Consider the following 12,208-nt stretch of genomic DNA (forward strand, 5'->3'; position numbering starts at 1 on the left):
TCTAAATGAGGCCCAGAAGAATTCATTAATGATTCATTTAAAAAGGTAAGTACAGTGCACAAATTTTGAGATGATATTTTGACTTCCTTTACCACTCTCACCTTGAATCATTGAGGTCGATGGAATAAACACTTTTGTTAAGCTGTTTCTGCATGTTTATAATCTTTTTGCCATTTAGGATCATATGAAGTACCTGATGCCAAAAGATAGTGTACAGAATCATGTTACTATGGGCAGGGAAGGCTCAGGTTTGCAGGGTATCCAGGTTTGTAGCATGAATAACTTGGCCTCAGCCTCCTTCTTCCTATCCTCTACACTTAGCATTTCCCACTTGGGATTCGCAACCCAGCAGTAAACAGACTTAAAGTTTCATTTCCAGAAGGTGAAGGAAGATGGGTCCCATGAGTGAAGACAGCCTTCCACTACCCATCTGAGGAATTCAAACCAGAAGATTTGATAATAAATGTTAAGGGTGTGCAATTAACACACAAAGTTCAACTGGAAAGGGCACAGCAGACAGGTTGGAGTCACCGCTGTGCCCTGCAGACACAAAACAGCTAAGACCTGCTCTTCTCTTTCTGTGTTGCCTTTAGAAACCTTCTGTTTGAGTATTTCCTTCATATGGAGTTCAGCTGATACCAGATACTCAGTCCCCAAGGAGCGAAAAGCTACTGTTTTTGCCCTAGTTTAACAGGAAGAACTAAGAAACTACACAAATTCTGCAAAGTGAAGGGAGACTCGTTTTACATCAGTATAGGTGAGTGTATATGTTTCGATAGATATAGTTCACAAGCATACATAAAATGCTTAGGAAGAATGCAGTTCCCAGCAAGTGCTGATTAACTGATGCCAACAGCAGAATTCCTGGGCATTTTATTGGTTTCCTAGGGTTCATCTACTAAACAAACATAATATTAAACACACGTGCAATTAAAATAGCAATTCTCTGTTGACAAAGATCTCTGAACCTGTTACTACACCCCGGTTGAAATATGAGTCACAAAACCATCAACTTGAATGTGCCATTATTCACTGTTCCTTCCTTTATCCTGCTGCTTGGAAAGTAGATACAAAGCTTGACGGTAATATGCCTGGGCTGGTTCAGAGTGAGGTAAAAGAAACTCGGATCTAGGTGGTCTTCTTGGCACAGAGAAATCTCCCAAAACCCTGCCCTGCAGAACCCCAACATCTGTCTTAGGAAGATTCTGTTGCTCCCTGGAGTGATGCACTGGAGAACAGCGAGAAAACAAATTGTTGCCTTAAATAAATAAATTTTAAATTTATATAATCTATAAAAGGGTAAAAAGACTTGTTAATTATCCTTTATGGAAGAGAAAAAAAATTTGAGTGTTTCATTTAAAGGGAACATATAAATAGAAGAACACAGCCTTTCAAATTCTGCAGACCTAGACTGCAATCCACTGTGTGCCACTTGGCAACTAGGTGGACTTGAGAAACTCACTGTCTCTGTCCATATCCACTGTCCCCTGATTATTGATCAATTGGTTGATCAATAATCAACCAATAACTGTAAAATGGATGAAAAAGTCATAGCCATCTAAATATCAAATTTAAACCACAAGTGAGAAACAAAGGCTACAATAGAATAAAAAGTAATATTTGCATAAAATGACTTAGATCAGGAATGGCAAACCTTTTAAACCTTTCAATGATACAAATAGACTACTGAGGCATGCATGCCATAGGTTTGCCACCCCTAATTTAAATCTAAAATTATCTGAAAAGTTACTCCTACAAATGCATGTAAATATGATGTTCAAAATTCTATAATTCTACAAATGTAAAGAAGATATAAATAAGTGAAATGCTTAGTCATTTCATTCATACATATTTCTCTGACTTTTATAGCAGTGTGACAGCTGAAAATGGCAGTTAATCTTAGATAAATGGAATATATGGAATCCTATAACAGTATATGATATTTCATGTGAGCACATATTTGAAGTAAGTCATGGGAGAAAGGAAGTTTCATGTTGGAAAATTCATCAAGTTTCCCATTTGTTTTGTACATCTAAGGAAAGAGAGGCTGAATATCTAGACCATAGGAGTGGTAAACAGCAGCTGAGTCATTGAATTATCATTTGGTGAATAAAAATGAGAGAAGAGCTAAAGAGGTAGTGTTACAAATTAGACCTAAAATGTGCTCCAGACGTGTCATGTCTTTAGAAGGTAACTGGTCCATGAGGGCACTATGATTAGTTCATTGACTGAGTGAATAGCTGACTCTTCAGAGGTGGGGCCTGGTATAAAAACAAGTGGGTCACTGAAAGCGTGACCTGAATAAGGGAATTCTTATTCTTGGCTCCCTATCCCCCGCTCTCTGCTTGCCACAGGATGATCAGCTTTGCTCCACTATGCCCTTCTACCATGATATTTCTTCCTTAGAGCCAGCTGACCATGTATTGAATCTCCAGAAAGCATGAGCTAAATTAAATCTTCCCTCCTTTAGGTTGTGTATATTAATATTGTGTCTTCAGCAACAGGAAAGCTAACAATACAAGTACTCTAATTTATAATTTTTTTTCCAGTACTGGGGATCAAACTCAGGACCTTGCACTTGTCAGGCAGTCAAAGCACCGCTGACCTGCATCTCTGGACCTTTATAATTAAGAGCAGGAAAAGATTATGTCAAATATCATGGGTTATTTGAATGTCAATGCTTCATTTCTCCTCCAAAAATGGTTTTGCAAACAAAGGAAACAAGAAAATGAAGAGATGAAATGGGAGAAGTCTCCCAGATATTCCTTTTTCAGGGAATTAATATACAGACTATATAAAGAACTCAAAAAACAACACCCCCAAACCAAATAACCCAATCAAGAAGGGCAAATGGATTGAACAGAGACACTTCTCAAAAGAAGAAATTCAAATGGCAAGTAAGTATATGAAAAAGAGCACAGTATTTTTAGCTGTCTGGGAAATGAAACTCAAAACTACATTGAAATTCCTTCTTATCCCAGTTAGAATGGCTATCATCAAGAATACAAAAAAATAGTAGAAAAAGAAAGGAACTCTTCCACATCTTTGGTAGGAATGTAAATTACAACAGCTACTATGGAAGTCAATATGGCGGTTTCTCAAATAACTAGAAATAGAGTTAGCATTCAATCTAGTTATACTCATCCCCAGTGTATTCCTCAAAGTCAGCACACTGTACAGATACCCATATATCCGTGGGGTTTTTTCAAAATAACTCACGAAAGCTAAGCTAAGAAAAAAGTCTAGATACTCACCAACAAATGAATGAATAAAGAAATTGTGGTAGATAAATACAACAGCATCCAAATCCACCATACAGAAGAATGAAATCATGTCATCTGCGAGGAAATGGATGGAACTGGAGACTATCATGTTAAGTTAAGGAAAAGCCAGACTCAGAAGAACGAATATTGCATGTTTGCTGTCACATAAAGAATAGATTAAAATTGTTTAAAAAATAGAGATGACACAAAATCAAAAAGGAGGCTATAATGAAGATGAAACTGGCTTTGGGGACATGAGAATGACCAAAGTATCTTATGTGCATGTATGAAAATGCCACAATAAAATCACTACATTGTAGAAATAATATATATTAATTAAAAAAACCCTAAAGATAAGAAAAAGAATCTGATGAGTTAGTTGTCCTCTCCACACTTCAGAATCCTCATCTTTAAGCACTACCACCTGTCCATTATCCCTTCTTGTTGCTAACTTTATGCCAGGCATTTTGACATTTCACAAAAACAAATTGTAATACCACAACTTGACAAGTAGAATAAGCAACTACTAATTCTATTGAAGGACAACACATATGGTGGTTAAGAGCTTAAACTTTTGCATCAGAATGATCCACTTTTAGTGCTAGTTCTGCCATTTATTTTTTCCTCTTTGTGCAAAGTATCTTTCCAAACTGTATACAAAATTGTGAAAATTATAGCACCTATCTCATGAGTTTATTGTGAGCTGATCATTAATGGCAATAAATGTATGTTCTTACTATTATTAAATAGCTAATAACTGCTAAAATTTATTAAGTACTTACTATGTAATGGGTTCACAATAAAGTGCTCTTCCTGAACCATCTTATTAATCTCTTATAGAAACCACAAGAAACATAAAAACGTATCCCCATCTAAGCAGTAAGGAAACGAAGGCAGAACAATTACATAATGTGCCTAAGTCCCACACTCAACATTGTCAGAGCTGGAATCCAAATCCACTTTAAAGAGCTAAACTAGAGAGAGCAAATTAAACCTAGAGTGAGTAAGTAAAGGGGATCATTCAAATAATAATAAAAGCAAGACAAGAAATATTGAAACAGAAAACCAATGAGCAATAGAGAAAATCCACAAAGTTAAAACTTGTTTTTTTAAAAAATATTACTAGTACTGCAGAGTCACTAGTAAGAATGAGCAAAGAGGGAAGACTAACCATAGTTATTAAGAATTTTAGAAGCTATATCACTACAAATTCTACAGATATTAAAATAATTGGAAAATATTGTAAATGGCCACATACCAATAAATTTGACATCTCACATAAACAAACTATGCAATTACAACTTGCCAAATAGAAAATGAAATAAAAAATAATAATAAATTTGCAATCTTTGAAGAAATTCAACTTTGTTTAATTGTGCTTCTGTTTTCACTTTTTTGTTTGCTTTTGAGAGGGTCTTACTGTGTAGGGTAGGCTGTCCTTTAACTCAAGATCTTCCTGCACCAGCCTCCTGAATGCTAGGATACCAGGCAAATGCCACTACTTCTGGCTGAAGAATTGACTTTTTAATTAGAAAACATTCCCACAAAGAACATTCGAGGTCCACATGCCTTACCAGTGAATTCTATAAGAAATCAAAGTGTTCCAATTGTACTTTATCTCTTTAATCTGTCCATTTTAATGGCAAGACCAGCAAAACTCTGTTAAAAGAACTAGAACCAGACATTAAAAGAAAACTATAGTCTAATATCCCCCAAGAATAGTGCCATGAAATTTCTGTACAGAATATGTTAATTAAATTCCATACTATATAAAAGAAAACTTTCTATACCTGACACAGTGGGGATCATTGCAGATTAATTGTGGTAACTCTTGAAACCTTCTTAACTTGTGAAAATCAATTTATGAGATCCATGAAATTAACATATGATAATTATAGTAAATATGGAACAGATCCATTAAACCAACTCCCACATGATATAAACTCTCCACAAACTTCATAAAAGCAAATTTCCTCAGTTTAAGGATATCAGAGAATTCTCCCTAGTATAATTCATGCTTAATTATGAAATATTGATATCTTCCCTCTAAGCTGAGCAGTAAAGCATTTCCAGTTGGCGTTTCTATTACCTTTGCTTGCCATTAGAGTAAGGTAAGTAAGAAAACACACATGTGCTTGGTTGAGACTCGGATAGCCAAGATAGCCTGTGGTACTGTTGAAAGGTCAGATAAATATGTTAATCGATTTGGAAATCTGGAACTAAATCCACACTTACGCCATGGGGCTCCAAAGCAATTCAGTAAGCAAACGAAGGACTTGTTAATAAGTGACAAAAAATGAATTTCAACTCTTGTTACCCACCATATAAAAAGTGTGGAACATGAATTTAAACAGAAACTAAAGCTGAATCTTCTAGAAGCAAATATAAGGTAAAATTTTTGTAGCTTTTCAGTAAGTAGCTATTTTTTTTAGTGAGGTCTTACAAAACACAGTATTTTTTAAATGATGAATTAAGTTTTATGGAAAATTTAAAATTGTTTACATGAAAAGAAAAATCTCACTTTAAAAAAGACTAGAAAAGCTACAGCCTGGAAGCAAATATTTAAAACACATATAACTGAAAAAAAATTTTTTACAAAGAAATATTGCAACTCAGTAACAAAATGACAACTCAATTAAAAAAGCTGGGCAAAAACTTGCAGAGGCATTTTGTGAAAGGTAACATACCAGTGATCAACAAGAACATTACAAAGCATTCAACACCATTCACCATCAAGTGAATGAAAGTTGAGAACACCATGAATTTCCACTGTGTGACATGGACTGGCAAAGAGAGAGTGTGGAGGACAAGAGGTCTCTCATGGGGTTGGCAGCTCCCTATGACACCTGCCTACCCTAGCATCTCATTCAAACCTCTAGACCTGGCAGGATCACATGTTTTTTCTGTCCTCGTCCCATGGTCCTGAAACAGCCACAAAGCCAATCCCAAAACAAAAGCAACCCACAGTTGTGGCCGGGCACATGGACATTGTTGGACCAAAAGTGTCTCTGCCACTGCAGTCTTGACATAGCAGAGTTCAGCGATGAAGATGGTTTGAATCAGGGTGGTAATGGTGGGATAGAGAAAAGGGCATGAATGCAAGAGATATTTCTCATGTACAATTGAAAAGACTCAAGGGAGTGTGGTTGAAGCATGGAGGATGTTATTCTAGAGAAGAGATTGAAGGAAAAAATGTTACCAGTTAAACAACTACTATGTGTTGAATGCTAAGGAAACACTTATCCCAATATTCCATCCTTAGGGAAGAGTGAAAGAAGTTATTTTAGAATCAAGTTACTAGTATTTTATTTTTATCTTTATTTATTTTTGGTACTGGGACTAGAACTTGAGTCCTTGCACTTGTGAGGTAGACAGCGGCATCACTGAGCTAAATCCCCAGCCATATTAGTATTATTTTACTTGTGTCCACTGTGATTTTACCAACTTCTCAGGAAGCAGAGTTGTGATCTGGAAAACAGAGACAGACACGTGGATCTCTTCAGTCCCCATCTGCGGCTCTCTGGGGGGACCCCGTCCCGCGGGGAATAGGAGGTGAGAGCCGCCTCTTATTCGTGGGTCATCAGAGGCCGATCCGATCTTGAATGTCTGTGGAGGAAATCTTTAAGAAGTTAGAGTACACGGCCCAAGTCTGGTTTCTGATCAAAGGCGCTTTATTGGCTCAGCAAAACGATTATATACTGTTATCCCAGGGGGAGGGTTCAGCAAGCTTATTGGACAGCTCAAGCAAATCCTCTACCAATCACATGAGTCATTCAAGCATTTAACCATACAGCAATCAGTATTTTACCAAATGTGGGGAGGGGTAAATGCACAATCCCTAGGGGCAAGTAGGACGGGGAAAATACCACCTGCTTCCTGCTCCAGATCCGGTGACCCTGTGGTTAGCACAAAGGGCTATTTTTTCTGTAAGATTTCCTGTTTTGCCCAGGGGCTAGACCTGCCAAAGGTCACGTATGTAGTCTAGTGGGATTTTTCCACTGAGGCAAAGGCTAAGGTTGAGGGCAGCCTTCTTATGCAGGCCCAAGCAGTCTCTCACACCCATCTGCCTTCTATCAACTCAGATGGGATTTGGATCATCCGGGCTTTCAGCTCCTTCTTATTCAGCCAATCACTGCGGTAGGGGCTGTGTGCCTCATCGGCAGCCTCGGACTAGACCAAGAGCTAGAGTCAAGAGCAGGCTCAGCTCACTGAAAGATGGGGTCTCCAATGCTGGAGTGAACTAGGGAACTGCCAGTACACCCAGATGATGGCCTCACTCCATCACCTACATGAGGTAGATAGCCTGCACTCTGCCTGGTTTTTCTCTTTCAGCTCCATATTCTTGAGGCACTCAGCGTTTGCCTTAGGAATAGCCTTCATTCCTTGAGCCCTCGGTCTCAGCGGGGACTGGCTCCAACCCTTCCTGGAAGTGATGCTGGGAGGTGAGTGCATTGCTGCTCCACTCAGAGTCAGCACTCAGGCCAGTGTCTTGCCAAAGCAGACGGAAGAGCAGATCAAGTAGTAGTTCTAGGAGAAATCTATGCTTTACAAAGGAAGTGCAGTATATGGGGTTGTGATTTAGCTTTGTTCTTTTTCCTACAGTGACTTATGGAAGTTATTCATGATGTGGGTGACATTTACTCATTCAAAAATATATATAAAGACAACTTTTTAGATGAAAATGATTTCTGCTTATGTATTAAAAGCTGTGTACAACTAGAACAAAGCCTTTAGGCTTATGTGTTTTCTCCTGCTGCTCTCCTCTCTCGCCCCAAATTCCTGCTTTCTCCAGTCCTTGGCATTCCATTTTGAAGGTCATTCTAGTAGTTTGGGTTTTTCTGCCAGTTCTTTTAAGAAGTGTTTGTTGTGAGCAATGTACACTGGAGGACGTTCATGTGCTGCCTTTATCCTTGACAATTTGGCGTCAAATCCTTAGGTAAAATTTCCTCTTGGAACTTGCACTCTACATACGTGAAGCCATCTTGAAATATTTTTCTAGGTGTTCAGGGTAGTTCCTTCCATTGGATCATTGAATACATTTGTGCTTCTCCCACAATGCTACTCTGTGAAGAAGCTCTCAATAAATTCTTCTCGCTTGCCTCCTTACCTATTAGTAATAGGCTTCCCTGTATCTGTCTCTGCTGTTCCCTGTTCCCAGCAGCATGTTATGCAAGTCCTTAAGATGGAACAACGCGTATCTGGGCTCGCATGAATGTATTTTTGTTGATTCTAAGGTAGCTTTGGGCATATTATTATTTATCATTCAATTTTATATCTCTTGACTTGGACTTGTAGCTTATTTATTTAATCTTAACTTCAGTCTTTTGCTTTAAGTTAACTTCTTTATAATCCAGCAACTGTTTCTCTTGATTGGCTGAAGAAATCCTTATTTAAATTTGCTTTGAACCTGAAAGGTGCCTGCATAAAATCTCAACCAAGTGCCAAAGCTGAGGAAGCATCCTGGTTTTGTGACATAACAGAGCAATGAGCTGCACAAACCTCACAGCATTTTAAATATTCCAGAGAGCCTGTTGTCAGCATTAACATTATATGATCCATGAGAGTGAGTTAAAATTTGCTTTTTAAATAAAGATTTTTTTTCAAAAAACATGAATAGATGTACCAACACCTTCCAGAGTTTCACTGAACGATTAAGTCTTGGAATAGATATTTTTTGCATCTCATTTCCACCTACTATACTGTATTTACTTTTTTTAGTGTTTGCACCAAATACTGGGACTGGGACTATGTTTTGGTTCTCAATCATGTTTTTAAAAGAGCTCAGGTTCCTAGGTATAGGAACAGATAAGAGGAAGGGGGCAGATGGATTCTGTTTCCACTCTGCTTTTTTGTCTTCAAAGTTCTTTAATTCTGTCTAGTTCCTGCGAATCGTTATCTGTTATGCATTATACTCCCATTCATTCATGTATTCATCAAGTATTTATTCAAACATTTGTATTATCTATGTTGAGAAAGCCTCACATGGTGACTCTATTTCAGATTTTGTGGATGCTGTAGTGGGTGGAAGGTGCCAGGACCTACCATTCTTTTTTTTAATTTTTTTTTCGTATTGATTTTATTGGTACATTTTAAGTATACAGTACAGTTACATTCATTATTGGGATCTTGTACCTTTACATGACTGGCCTTGGTTCTCATTTTTCCCCATACACCTGCCCTCCCTTCACCCCCTCTTCCCTTCCCTATTTACAAGAACTTTATTTCCATTTATTCATTTTCTCATATTTTTTTCTTTTCCCTTATTTCCTTTGCCCTACACTTCCCACTTCCCCGATACCTTTAGCACTTTTCTTCCTATTTCATATTGTCAATTATACCATTAGGATCTTATTTACAATTATAGTTTGTCACAAAAGAGAAACTATTTGGTATTTATACATGTGTGACTTATTTCACTTGAGTATATCCTCAATATGCATCCATTTTCCTATGAATGACTCTAATGTCTAATTCTTTATGGCTAACCAGTATTCCATTTTATAGAAAAACCACGTCTTCTTTATCTAGTCTCCAACTGATGGGCAAATGGGCTATTTCCAAGTTTTAGCTATTATGAACTGTGTCGCTATAAACATAGGTGTGTATATATCACTGTAATATGATTCTTTTAATTCTTTTGGAAGACACCCAGCAGAGGGATGGCTGGGTCCAATGGAACCTGTAATCATAGTTCTTTGAGGTATCTCCATATTGATTTCCATAGTGGTCTGCACTCCCACCAAGAATGGAGAAGGGTTCCTTTCTCCCCACAACCACATCAACATTTGTTATTGTTTGATTTCTTGATAGAAGCCATTTTTTGTGGGGTGACGTGGAATCTCAGTATTGTTTTCATCTGCATCTCTCAAATGACCAGTGATGCTGAACATTTTTTCATATATTTATTTGATGCTTTTACTTCTTTGAGAAATGTCTGTTCATTTCAGATGCCCATTTTTGAATTGGGTCTTTATATTTGGGGCGCCTAATTTTATTGTGTTTTTTATATATTCTAGATAATAGTCCTTTGTCTGAAGTGTAGCTGGTAAAAAATTTTTCCACATTGTAGGTTGTCTCTTAGTTCTGTTGATGGTTACTTTTGCAGTGCAGAAGCTTTTTAATAAGATGAGATCGCAGTTGTTGATTCTTTCTGCTAGTTCCTACGCTACTGAGGATTTGTTCATAAAGTCTCTTCCTATGTCAGTTGTCACGCGCCATTATTTCCGGGTTCTTCATGCCCTACATGAATTCCGGGTTTGAGTCCGCCGGTGACGGTGGTTTGCGCATGCACAGATGAGGCGCTTGGCTCGTCAGAATGATGCAGGCTGGCATTGACCAATAGAAACAGGCCAAGATGCCCGGGTGGATATAAAGGCAGGCTTGCATCCGGCTCGGGGTCTTTCCGCCATTTTGAAGAATGTAGAAGAAACTCCAATAAAGCGTGCATCAGAAGAATCCTGAGTGTTGCGTGCTCCTTGCTGGCGAGGTGCGCGCGACAAGTGGTGCCGAAACCCGGGAGCGACGACCATCATCACCGGCTTCAGTGGAGACCCCTGACTTCAGGAGGATTCAGAACTGAGACGCAGGAGGGGAGGATCCACCAACTTTCCGAGAGGTACGCTGTCTGGTGTGGGCGGGTGTTTCAATTTGTTCACTCCAAGAGGCTTAAACTGGCAGTAAATCAAAGGTAGATAACTTTGTCGGTCGCCCACTCTTGTAGATAAGGGAGAAATGGGCAATTCAACTTCACAATCACTGGTCTATGCCTTACAAAGCCTTTTGGAGGAAAGGGAGTTAAAAATATCGGAGAAAATTTTAAGAAGGTTTCTAAAGGAAGTGGATCGAGCGGCGCCCTGGTTCAGCGGTACCGGGTCTCTCACAATCCCATCCTGGGAAAAATTAGGAAAAGACCTCCAGCGAGAGAAAGATAAGAATACCTTAAGATCGGGGGTTTTACCAGTGTGGAAGATGATTAGAGCCTGTTTGGAGAATAAACGCTGCAATGATAAGGTGCGGGAGGGACAAAAATTGTTCAGGGAGCATCAAGACAGTGTATCAGAAGGAGAGCGAAGAAAGAAGTAAGTCTAGACAAAAACTGAGAACAACAGGAGCTCAAGAAGAAGGGAGCCAAATTTCCGGCCCTATTGAGGCCTCAACGGGCCTCTACCCTGCCCTAGATGAACTAAAAAGATTAACATTAGCAGAAAAGGAAAGTAATTCGGAGGGCTCCTCGGAGGACTCCGAGACCGCGTCGGAGTCCTCAGGGGAGCCGCCCGAAAAAGAGGAAGTAGTAAGATAATTCAATTGGCCAAAACCATCTGAGTGCACTCGTTAAAATTGTCTTATATGTTTGTCTGTCTTAAGTGTTATATGTTTGTCTGTCTTAAATGTTCAAAGATGTTTGTATGTTCTTGATCAGAATGACGTCAAATGCAAGTAGATTGTTGATTTCTACAACCTGGCTTTATAGGATCAAATAAAAAATTTAAAAGATATTTAAATACAACCTTCAAGTTTGGATATGCTCCTGTTGGTGAATAAAGAAGCAGCTGCTCAGAAAGTTTATTCTGATCTTTGTTCACTAATGGGAGCCACCAAAATAATTTTTTATAGTCTTATAAAAAGATACATCTTGTTAAATATGTTGTTGGGAATATTGTTGGTTATCAAAGGTCTGAATTATAAATATGTTTCTGATGGTTATTTTCTGTTAAAAAAAAAAGAAAAAAAGGGGGGGGAAGATCCTGTTGATACAAAGCCACATTACAGGATATAAGAATTCATTATAATTATTATTGCTATTTTTCTGGTATACAAAATGTATTTATATTGTTTGACCATGGAGGTTTTCCAGCATATTGTTTATGACAATAACTCTTTGGTCCAGGTATTCTCTCTTCTCTTCTGCTCCACCTACTTATGGTTAGTTCTTTTCACCACCAACA

Source organism: Fukomys damarensis, unplaced genomic scaffold (assembly GCF_012274545.1).
Source record: "Fukomys damarensis isolate Sample0158 unplaced genomic scaffold, DMR_v1.0_HiC HiC_scaffold_5, whole genome shotgun sequence".
In the NCBI taxonomy this organism is placed as follows: Eukaryota; Metazoa; Chordata; class Mammalia; order Rodentia; family Bathyergidae; genus Fukomys; species Fukomys damarensis.